At 37.8% G+C, this 12949-nt stretch overlaps 1 pseudogene; it reads right to left on the bottom strand.

Annotated features, from left to right (window-relative positions):
* Positions 1–7745: 7745 nt before the first annotated feature.
* LOC147618367 (uncharacterized) lies at positions 7746–8295 on the bottom strand (annotated as a pseudogene).
* Between the last annotated feature and the right edge of the window lie 4654 nt (positions 8296–12949).

Below are 12949 nucleotides of genomic sequence, written 5' to 3'. Positions count from 1 at the left end.
GGAAATATACTTCCATGATGAAGGGCGTACCCTGGAGGTGGTCAAACACACTATTCCCATTGTGGAAGGGGTATATCCCATCAAGGCATAGATACTCCACAATGGTCAAGGATGAAATTACCAAGCTCATCAAATCTCTATTTATTTACATGATAGAGCACACAAAATGGCTATCCCTAATAGTCATGTTGCCTAAGAAACACGGAAAAATACAAGTTTATGTTAACCTCAAAAAGATTAATGTAGCCACAGTGAAGGATCATAATGCGATGGCTCTTGTGCTGCTACAAAGATTAGTAAGCAAGGAGGCCTATAGCTTCCTTGATGGGTTTTGGAGCTATAACCAAGTGGAAATAGACCCGAAACATCAACATAAGATTGCATTTGCCATAGAATGGTATGCATAGTAAAGAGTTATGTCATTTAGCCTATCCAATTCCCCGGGAACTTTCCAAAGGCTTATGTGTACAACACATAAGGAATACCTTAGGGAGTTCTTTGAGGTTTTCATGGTGGATGACCTTTGTGTCAATTCTAAGTGAAAAGCACACATTTGGCAACTTAGGAAGGTACTAGAAATATGCAGACTGTATAATGTATCCCTTAACCCACTAAAATGCCAATTTTGAATGAGGCATGGAGTAATACTAGGCCACATTTTTTTTGAACCTGGTATATCTATACTAAAATAAGATCAAGATGAATTAATTATGGAGATTCTACAATCCGCTAACTTCAAGGATGTCTAGTGTTTTGTGGGACATGTCAAACGCTACTACAGAAGATTTATAATTGTGTATGTTGAGCAAGACCCTTGTACAAACTACTTGTCATCTTTGAGTAGATGGATGAGTGCCAAAAATCCTAGGGTAGAAGCATGAATAGGTGCTATAATTTTATGGGTAGGAAGCTGTTTTTCAATAGCTTTGTTAATAAATCTTTTGATAGGAAAAAATTGAAATCCAAAAAAAATAAGAATAAAAAAATATTTTGTAAAAAACTAAGAATTTAAAGAACCACTTCCGCATGATTGTTTGAAACGGTTAGGTGCACGTCCTTTCACTCGTGTGTTCATTGGGCTGTGTCAAGTTTTCACCACCTTCCTTCTCCACCAAAAAGAAAAATAGTGTGTACGTATCCTCGCGCTGCAATCTTGACAAGTGTACTTGTGTGCATGCGTGCACATTCTCTGCTATTGGAACAGCTCCTTAGCTAATGGCCCTACGGTAAGCTAATGAGGCATCAGCAATGTGCCTCACCATTAAGATTCTCTTTGCTCTTGATGTCAACTTAACACGCCGCTTTGTTTCTTCATTGATTGCCGTATCATTCAATCATGGGTTGCTACTAATAGATTGGCTCAAGAACTCCTATGTGGCTTGTCATCATTCAAGCTATTAATAGATTGGCTCTCTCAACTAATTATTTGCTTGCTGATTATGTCAAGTAGGTGCCACCTCCATACACCAAAATCAAACATGACATGACCTTCATGAATTATATGGGCTTAGTTTGATTGGAGTGGACCGCCCACACTTGTTGGATATTCTAGAGAAAGACCGGCTATCTATCTTTACGGTGCTATGAACAAGAGGCCATAAGGTGAAGATTTGAACCATTTAGCTAAAGTTTTACAAAAAGTTCATGATGCTATATCACATGGTGTACTAGGAGTCACCTGTAAATGGTAAGGGGGATGGTAAGGGTGCAGTATAGTTTGCAAAGGCATTCGCTTTTGTCGGTTGGCACAGTTGGCAACCGACAAGACTACACACTAGGTTGCTTGGGCAGTGGTGGTTGAGAACTCAGTTAATCATGTGAAAAAACACAAGGGGCTTCCAAACAAACTGGCAAGAGTGTCATCGCATATCAGTAAGGGTGAAATAGTTAACATGTCAAAGTATGTAGGTGGTTCATCCAAGGCACCTGAGCACACATTTGTCCTCAGCATTTTAAGTTGGCACAAGCTATGTTGTCCAGTGTGCAAATCAAAATGAAGGAAGTAGCATATGAAATATCAGATATCTACATGGATTTGGAGCAAGCATGAGTGTATTTGAAGGTTTCTTCAAAGACGGACACCTTTTTGCAACACCTAAGGGATGCATGATAAGAATGGCATACACTTTGAAGCAAGCGGTGATGTGCCTAAGGAGAGGCGTGTAAAGTTGCACCGCTGTCATAAATGCAAATACGCACATTTTAAGTGTTCTTGGTGTTGCGGAGGATGGTACATCAAACCAGGATGTAGTTGTATTATATACTTTACCTCAAATTCTCAACATGTTAATTGATTATGTGCTTAATTGGAAATGCAAGAAAAGTTGCAACACAAATCCATGCTTATGGAAGGCTTTAGAGAGCACACGGCTTTTATTAACCATAGCCTGTCTGAACTGCAAAACAGGGTAAAGCCCCTCAATTGTTGCCAACACCTCATAGACACAGGGGATCAGAAAAGGAAGACATAACCATTGAGGGTTCTTGTATAGCATGTGGCTTAGGGTTAGAAGATGAGATGGTTATGGGTGTTTGTATGCTACCATGCAATCATCCATAACACATCTTCTACTTTGCCATATTGTGCCATCGTAAAGGATTGTTGCTTAGCAACAAATTGCTAGCAGATCCCTCATGCTGTAAAGACTATGTTTGCTTGATTACAAACCCATGTCCAAGAACCTGACCAACCAGGTATGTCCCAAATAATTCTGCGAACAGCTGGTTCTCAAGTCATTGGGCTAACATTTGTATTATTAGATGTTTATAGTTGCCTAGTAGCTGTTAATAGCTATTGATAGCAATTAATAGATGTTGAGGCTACCTATAACTACTAACTACTAGTAGATGTTGATAGTTACCCATAGCTATTGATAGCTACTAATAGTTTTAATATGCTTGTGGTACTGATAGCTACTAATAGTTTTAATATGCTTGTGGTGCTAATAGCTACCAATAAATGTGCTTTAATAGGTATGTAATATCTGTTAATGGTTGTGATGATAGATGTTAATGGCTATGGTAATAGTTTTTAGTAGTTGTGGTAAGTCATAATTCTACTAATAGTTGCTAATAGTAGTTGAGGTAATATTTGCTAATAGCTGTGCATAGGCTTTTAATATGCATGTTGTGCTAATAGCTACCAACACCTGTGCTAATAGTTGTGTAATAGATGTTATTAGTTTGTAATATGCTTATGCTAATAGCTGCCAATAGATGTGCTCATAGCTGTGGGTATGCATGTTGTGCTAATAGGATTTTAATATGCAGGTTGTGCTAATAGCTACCCCTAGGTGTGATAATAGTTGTGTAATAGTAATATATGTTACTGGCTATGGTGATAGATGTTAATAGCTCTGGTAATAGTTATTAGTAGCTATGGTAAATCCTATTTCTATTAATAGTTGCTAGCTGAAGTAATAGTTCCTAAATAGCTATGCATAGGCTTTTAATATGCGTGTTGTGCTAATACATGCTGATGGATGTGTTAGTTGTTAATACTTTTAGATTTTTTGATAGTTGTTGAATGTTTCCTATTGTTTTGGCAGTATCTTCACCAAAGAGGTCACTTGATATTGGTACAGACCTACAGATACCAAGTAATGTGGATAAAGCATGTGGAGACACCTTGCAGGACTTCTTGAAGAAGGCAAAGTGACAGAAAGGCAGTGAAGGAAAGCAAATGCCAAGGAAGGTCACATGTGCATCTCAGGGTGCATGTGATCCTAAGCATGTTAGCCATGCTATGGTGATTCATCGTTTCAAAGTATTCTTATGAAAACATTAAATGATACATTGGTTTGTTGCCATTTTGACAATTCAGTTTGTGTAGTGTAAAATATTGTGCTTGGTGTCAAGTTTCTTGCCTAAAATGCCATCCTGTCTATGTGCATGAATTTATGTCGAGACGAAGCATGTCACGGACACCTTGCAAGAAAGCTTGACGCAGGCAAAGAAAAAGAAACCAAGTCATGAGAAAGCATCATCCAAGAGGCTCAAGAAAGCTCATGCGAATGCACATAATCCAGTTGTGGAAGTATCTAAGGAAACACCTGTGTGTGGAAAGTATGAAGAATACTATTGCTGAAAGCGATAAAGACCATTGCTGGTGTTGACACTACTCCTGAGCATAATGATCCTAAAAGCCATGATGATGATGATGGTAATTTATTATCCCAAAATACATTTATTTAACTATGTTTCGGCCAAGAGCCAATGTAACATTGAATAATGTATTGGTATTTTGACATTTGATGATTCTGAGTGCAACCATTGCGTATTTCAATTTGTGTATACATCACGTTTTGTACTTGAATATGTACTTGCCTATGTAATATTTTGTTCTTAGTGTCGAGTTTCTTGCCTGATATGTGATGTTGTGTGTGCAATCATCCATAGAGAAATGAGCATGGATTTAGTATGCTTTTAATCCAAAAAGCACAAGATGAGGCCCAAGTTATGTAGCCCATGTCACCCATATCACCCATATCATGATAGGCTAAAGGAGCGGAAGGAGCTCAAAGACATGTGCTATAAAAAGCTAAGACATGTATTCCAGTAAAGCTATTGTGCATGGGCTTTTTCGAATTGAATGATCCAACATGGATGCTTGAAGAACCTTAGGAGAATTCATCCACCCCAGTCAGTGTTGTTGAGGAGAATCCTCATGCTTTAATTCTTGACCTCAATGGTCTTCTCACTCCTCATAAGGTGGATCTACAAGAAGAGTTGTTCTTACCATCTTGGCATATTGGATATCAGCAGATTTTGGTGCTAAAGCCAAGGAGAATTTACTTCCTTGTGCGCCCTTCTGCTGTCAAATTTCTGTTGTGGGCCTACAAGAACTTTAGAGTCTTCATATGGAGCTCCTGTACAGAAAAAGAACTTTGTGGAGCGATCTCAAAGTTGCTTTCGAGGTCTGTGTGGTGTGATTACAAGCTTCATTGGGTAAGGATCTTGTGATGTATTGCAAGGCTGTCATTTGCATGGCAAGAAACCTGTGTTTTTCAAGAATCTTGATGATTTTTGGGAGAGAAACAATCAATTTGATGACGACACATTGCTTATCAATGATATCCTTTACAATTGCTTGTATAATGTGCATGGCACCTTCTATATAATTGCTTGTATAATGTGCCTGGCACCGTCTATATTATACCAAATTTTGGCTCCACGAGTGATTCATGGTGTGAACCATTTCTTACTTACAAGCTGGCCCCATGGTTATGGAAGTACCTAAAAGCATTGGATAGAAGATCTTTTGTTGGGGAGAGGTGATGTCTTTGGTGAATGTAGCAATGTAGAAGATTTGCAGGGTTATCACACTTATTGGAGAACATGTTGTGGTAGGCCCCGTGTAGTTCCCTAGACCAAGGATGACATATGTGGATGGCACACAATGACACTTGCAGGGATGCTCAAGAGAAGAGAAAGAGGCAACCAAGGTGGTATGTGATACACCTTTCTACAAACGGCCAAGGATCTCTCGCGCAAAGAAATTAGGGCTTCTATGGGGATGTGTTTTGCTATAGATTGTATTGTGGTCTAACATTTTGATGTAATTTAATATATTCTCATCTCCTTTATAATGGATATGTAGAGAGTGTACTATCATGCACATGTGCAATGATATATAATGCAAAGCTTTATTTATGTTAGTAGTTGTATAGATGTGTTATGACTTGTTCAAAATTGTTAAGAACTGCTAATAGCTGTTAATACTTAATGGATATGTAGAGAGTGTACTATCATGCACATGTGCAATGATATATAATGCAAAGCTTTATTTATGTTAGTAGTTGTATAGATGTGTTATGACTTGTTCAAAATTGTTAAGAACTGCTAATAGCTGCTAATACTTGTGTATAGGTGGATTGATATGTACTTTTGATTGACAATATTTGTTCACCAATTGATTTGACACTTTTGAATGCTAGATTGAAGCCAAAATGTAAAATATACTTAATAACCAAAGATGAGTTTACAAATCCCATGGCATGCTATTGTATATAGATTCAAAGACCTCAGGTGAGATAATATACAATTCCCTCACACCTTGAACATGTGTCATAGGAATTTTAATATATCTAACAAGATGAGAGTATATGTAGACCATATGATTTCTACTCAACAACTTGTACAACAAGATTCATCTAGCTTCTTATAAAAGAGTCCCTTAAAAATGTAGGACCCTGCTTCAATTTCATTACCCGAACTGCCCTCCTCATCTACTCTCAGTTACTCCTTTATACTTGTGCACTTGATCAAGTAGGAGTCCATGCCTTCTTCATTTCCCTCCTCAGCATTGAAAGCAAAGTTATCTCCTACTTGGAGTGCTTCGCTTAGTGCTTCATAATCCCCTTCATATGTAGGCGCATCAAATTCTTCATAATCCCCTTCATATGTAGGCACATCAAATTCTTCATCACTGTTTCCATCGTCAGTTGGAGTTATCTTATGGTGGCTCCATCTTGTCACATGTGTTTTGTGATTGCATCTTATCCATTGATCATGCATGAATGCACTCCAGTAACAAGAAAGTTGTCTAAATGAAAGTGCGGATCCATCAATAAGCTAGCAGACAACTATTGGGTGGTAGAGAATCATTAGATAACATCAGTAAGCTATTAGGAGGCTGTCTCTACTATTTTTCTGGTAGCTAATAGCTGTCTACAACTATTAGCAATGACCAGTTATTTAGTAGTTAGATATAAGATAGATAGCTATTAGATATAATTCTATTAGGTATCTATCAAATAGCTAATAAACAACTATAAGGTTGCTATTACACAGTTATTAGACAGCAATTAAATTGCTATTATAATGTTGTTTAGCTATCAATGAGCTAGCAGACAACTATTGGGTGGCTATTAAACATTCATTAGACAACTATGAGTAAGCTATTAGGAGGCTATGTCTACTAGCTTTTAGGTACCTAATAACTGTGTACAGCTATTAGCAATGACCAACTAGTAGTCAGATATAAGATAGATAGCTATTAGATATAATTCTATTAGGTAGCTATCAATAGCTACTATTAGTTAGCTATTAGGTAGCTATCAATAGCTATCAATAGCTACTATTAGATATAATTCTATTAGGTAGCTATCAATAGCTACTATTAGTTAGCTATCAATAGCTATTAGGTAGCTATCAAACAGCTTTTAAATTAGAAGATAAACAGTTATTTGATATCATTCTATGAGACATAGAGTTATTAGTAAGCTCTATGTCTCATAGAATGATATCTAATAATTGTTTATCTTCTAGATATATAGAGCTATTAGCTACTAGAGGCACATCTATTAGTTAGTTACACAACATCTAATAAATAGGTACTAGCTATATACAGGTATTGGATAGCTATCGGCTATAAATTAAGTGCACAACTATTATTGAACTAAGGTTTCCATTAGATTCATATCTACTAAATAGCTACTAGTTAAAACAGCTAGTTCTTTATTAGATATCTAAAAGATATATAGCTATTAGACAACTATTATGTATATGTTAGGTGAGCATCTATTAATCAGGTCTTAGTTACCGACACATTGTTAAGTAGCTACTATATATCTATTAACTAGCATAGCTAGTTACCTATTAGATAGGCTTCTGAAGATATATACACTACTATTAGGTAAATATTAGATGCGCATTTATTAAACAACTATTATGTATAAAATTATTAGGCATATATCTATATTTGGGTGCCATTACTATTTAGCTAGTGAGAAATTTTCCAACTTTCACTCACCAGTATTATACAATAGGCATACATGTGATACATCTAGTAGATGAATTGGGTGCTTGATGTATTTCTTTCAACAAGTTCTTTTTTGACATATGTCCTTTTTGTTAGGGGACACATGAGTCTCAATTGTCCCCAAAGAGTGACCACCCGCTTCTTTACCTCATCAAGTATGTGGCTTCTTGGTTGTTTCCTGTGACATGTGGAAAAAGACAACATGGAGTTGTCATTCTCAAGTTCTAGTCAAGATTTTGCCACATAAAAGTTCCTTCTGTCAAAAGATAGTAGCCTATAGACATCAGTGAGTTTGAGGCCAGCTAACTCCTTTGATTCTTTTGAGTTTAAGAGCATCATAATTTGGCAGACCTTTTCAAGAATAATTCATCCCCAGACCATGGCTTCTTCAAACTTTGGAGAGTGTTGCGAATATTTGCTATGAGTGTTGTTTGAACATCGTTCTAGTGCCTTAGAGCTATATCTTGTAAATCTTTTAATGATGAATGAAGGATTAGCTAATTGAAGATGTCTTTCTTAGTGGCCATGTCCATTTCATTTGTTCGTCTCGCTGATGAAAATACCGCACAATCTCTTTGAAAATTTTTGCTCTTCTTAATGGTCTCTACATGGTCCCAATTTCTTGCACTACAATAGAATGAGGGTCTAGCAACAACAAAAAAAGCAGCTTTTTAATAACTAGAAGGGTAGGTAGATGTTAGGCCATTTTCATTGCTTGAAACACTACTATTTTTGCTGCAACATGGGTTCACTGCTCAGCAACAAAATATTACTGCTCACAGTAGTGATATTTCACTGTAATTTTTTGCTCATCAGCAGCAAAAGCTCTATACAAAAAAATAAGAGCTAGGGTAGATTGAGGAGTTTGCATAGGACTCCCCAATCTACCTCAACTCTTTGTTTTTATTAAAATAAAGTCATAGTTTTAGATTTGTAACACAAACACAAATATAAGAAACACATACATTGTGGAGAATGTAATTGAGCTCAAAAAGTTATTATATTTCAGAAAGTGTTAGGCCTTTGGCCGATGTGGTACAGGGAACTCCGAATTAAGCACATCGATAATGTATTGCTAAGAAAGTTCATCTTGTGCTTTCCACTTTTTGAAGAAGTTCACGAACTCCAAGTTTACAAGTACATGCATATGGTTCATGACTTGATTTTCTCGTGCATCCATCGCAAGGGCACCATCTGTGTTGAGATTCAATCTCGATGTCAGCTTGTGCCAGTTGCACTATGTGCTGGCACGTTAGATAGTAACATGTGTGAGACATAAATGACCGCGTCCAGCTGGTCATAGTGTGTGGACAGTAGCTAGGGTTAGCTGTGTGTGGACAAAACACATGTAGTGTGTTGTAGCTTATGGATTATGGCTTTATGTATTGTGTGAGATGGGACATGGCTTCCTCTATGGTTAGGGTTTGACTAATACATTAGGGTTTGCTCTTGTGTGTGTGTCTCCTCTCCCTCTACTTGTTTTTCATCATGGTATCAGAGCCTGGTGCCCTCTATTAGGGTTTATGAGTGAGTGAGAGAAGAGGGAGAAGAAGCTGTTAAGAAAAGCTATGGAGCTTGCCATTGGAGCTATGAAGAAAAGCTATGGAGCTTGCCATTGGAGCTGTGAAGCTTGGAGCACACTGATTTTCACCAAATCTGAGAGCTTGGCTTACAATCCTTGAGCGGATTGTAGGTGCAGAAACACAAACAACATCAGATTTGAGTTGCCCAAAGCAAAGAAAAACATTTTTGTTTTGCAAGCTCTCCATTGAAGCTTGATAATAGTGGTGAATGTATGAGGAAAATGGTTGCAAATCTGGCAAAGATTCATGTATTTGGCAAATTGGAATGTGTTGGCAACTCATGTGCAAGCCCTAGAGTGAATTTAGAGCAAGTTTGATGCATTGGAGTGATTGGAAAAATACTATTTTGAACCCCTCACAAAAACAGAGAATAGAGGTTTAATTATGATGCAGGTCTCTTGCAGAAATCAACCAATTGGTGGCTTGGTGCATGCCTAGGAGTGTTGGGAACCCTCATGTAGCTTCAATAGTCACAACCAACTTTCCAAATCCCTCCAATAGCAGGCGGCGCAGCCTGAAGGCCAGAAACAGGGCAAAATTTGCTAGTCTTGCATAAGTGGAGGTCAAATACAAGCTTGGTGGTTGATTAACTTCAAAATTTTCTTAGCAATGATGTGATACACACAGAGGAGAAGGTTGCTATGTGGTTTGTTGGAGCAATTATGCATTTTGGATCTAATTATGACCTGATTAAAAAGGTTACAAATAGTGATTAGTGAAACAGAGGGTTATTAATTGGATTAAAAAGGTTACAAATAGTGATTAGTGAAACAGAGGGTTATTAATTGGCTAATTACTCTCTCAACTTTTACAATTGGTCTGATTCCTTTTACATGGAGTTAGTAGACATCATTGCTAAGCTAATGAATGCCTGGTCCCTCAATTTGGACAATAATTGAAGAAATTAGAGCACTTTTCCTACTGGTTTTTCTCAAAACAGAGAAGGGGATTTGATATGTCTGGTATCTATGCACCTTAGTTGGTGTTAATATGCAACATTGAGCTTTTTTGGGTGTCAATTCAAGTTATCCACACTTGATTGAACCACTATATTATTACAATTTGAAGCCTTGGAAAGTGCGCCAAAATAGGGTACTTTGGATTCCGTATGCCAGTTCAATTTGAATGCAACCAGTGTGATTTTCTACATCAACAATGAAGTTTATTGAGTACTTTGGAGTATCTGGAACACTTATTAGAGTTTGGTTGAGCTAAGGAAGGCTTATTTATAGAAGTGGACATGTGCAAAGGTGCATTTGCATTGAGCAAATATGTCAGACATATTTGCATTGAGCAAATATGTCAGACAACCCAGTACAGATTGTGGGTGAGAAGTCGGATAGAAAGAACTCCTAGGCATGGAAGTACAGGATTAAAAGCTTTCTGAAAGGAAAAAGATTTTGAAATCTTATTACTACAGGTGTGTAGCCAGAGCCGACCTATACAACAACAAGTTGTAGCTCATAAACAATGGTCAGAGAGAGCATACAAAGTTTTGCATTACTTGTCTATATGTATCTTGGATGCTATACTCATACATATACATGATGCTGAGAATCCCAAGGATGCATGGGATACTTTGGTAAAGCTATTTGATACAGATACTAGTGCTTTTAAGTCTCAGTTGAGACAACGGATTCATAATGTGAAGCAGAAAGGAAGGAGTACTCATGATTATGTACAAGAGATAAAGAAGTATGTAGATGCATTAGCAACTATCAATGCCCCCATGCCCTAATGAGATGATTTGGTAGACATTGCCTTGCGTGGTCTTGGTGGCAAAAAGGAGTAAAAGTCTTTTGATACATCTATCTCTGTTTGGAGTACAGGTTTACCAGATTTTGATGAGTTGGTTTCACTCTTGCTTGTTGAGGAAATCAAACTCAATGACTCTTTTCATGATGCATCTACTAGCCATGATGATAATGGCAGGAATCATGCTTTCTATTTACAAAGGGGATTTAGAGGCAGGGGGAGATTTGCATCATAGGTCATGGTAATGGTCATGGATGGTAAGATAGGTCACCACAATAGAATTTTCAGTCTTCATATGGTGCTAAAGGTGGTCGTGGATATACACCTCAGAGAGGTAGAGGTAATCCTCATGGAAGAGGTTGCTGGCAAGGCCAACAAGCATCTATGTAAAATGTGGAATGCCATTACTGTGGAAAGCTTGGTCATATGGCACATGATTGTTACCACAAACAAAATGATTTGAGAGGGGTAAAGAACAATATGGTGGAAATTTTGCACAACATGGTGGAAGTTATGCAAATGGTGGAAATTTTACATCAAGCACATGGTAGTGCAAATCACTTGTTTGCCATGAAACATGTCGTGGGATCTATGACGACACATGGTGACAGTGATGACACTTGGTATATGGACTCTGGAGCATCAAACCATATGACTTGTCATGGCGAATGGTTTGAACATATGAAGCCAATGGATGTGAAAGGCTATGTGGAGATAGGTGACAGTGATGACACTTGGTATATGGACTCTGGAGCATCAAACCATATGACTTGTCATGGCGAATGGTTTGAACATATGAAGCCAATGGATGTGAAAGGCTATGTGGAGATAGGTGATGATTCCCAGCATGCTATCACTCATGTTGGGAGGAATGTACCATTGGTGATCACAATGGTGAAACGAAGTCTATGTCAGATGTCTTGTATGTGCCTTCTATTACAAAGAGTTTGGCCTCATTTGGTCAAATGGTTGAACAAGGTTTAAAGGTTTGTTTCAATGAGCATGGTTGCTTCATTGTTGAGGATTTCAAAAATGGATGTAGAGTCGTTTTGCCAAAGGCAAGAAAGAAGGCCGGTTATTTAAGTTGGATGCTCGTATCCCTGAGTTGAAATCAGTCATGTTCTCTAAAAGCTGAAATGTGGTACAAGACATTGAAATGGGGCATAAAAGGATTGGACATGTGAACATACAAAGGTTAAAGAACATGCAGGCACAAGAGGCATTGTTGGTGGGGTGCCTAGATTCAAGTATGATGGGAATATGCATGTCTGTGATGCTTGCCAATTTCGAAAGCAAGCAAGGTTGCCATTTCCTAAAGAAGGCAACATGAGTAGCAGGCCATTTGAGATAGTTCATAGTGATGTATGGGGTCCTGCACAAAACCCATCCATTAAAGACAGCTTATGTGACATTCATTGATGATTTCAGCAGAATGATTTGGATTTACTTTCTCAAAAAGAAGAGTGAAGTGTTGGGAAAGTTTATGGACTTCAAAGCTTTTGTAGAGAAGCAATATGGCTCTTGGATAAAATGTTTGAGGATAGATGGAGGTGGTGAATACACCTCACATGCTTTTGAGAACTTATTGAGAAAGAATGGCATAAGAAGGCAGCTAACTTGCACAGCAGGTACACACCTCAGCAAAATGTGTTACTGAGAGAAAAAATAGAGTCATTGATGATGTGGCTAGGGCAATGCTCAATGAAAAGAGCATGCTAGACTATTATTGGGCAGAAGCGTGTGCCATAGCGGTGTATGTATTAATAAGACACCCATAGCTGCCATACATGGAAGTATGCCAGAGATGCGTCTTACACGTTTTATGCCAGACATTGGACACTTCAAAGCG

This window comes from Cibotium barometz, chromosome 35 (genome assembly GCF_041138505.1).
Source record: "Cibotium barometz isolate CiBa-2024 chromosome 35, ASM4113850v1, whole genome shotgun sequence".
NCBI lineage: Eukaryota > Viridiplantae > Streptophyta > Polypodiopsida > Cyatheales > Cibotiaceae > Cibotium > Cibotium barometz.
This window is presented reverse-complemented; position numbering and strand designations above follow the sequence as displayed.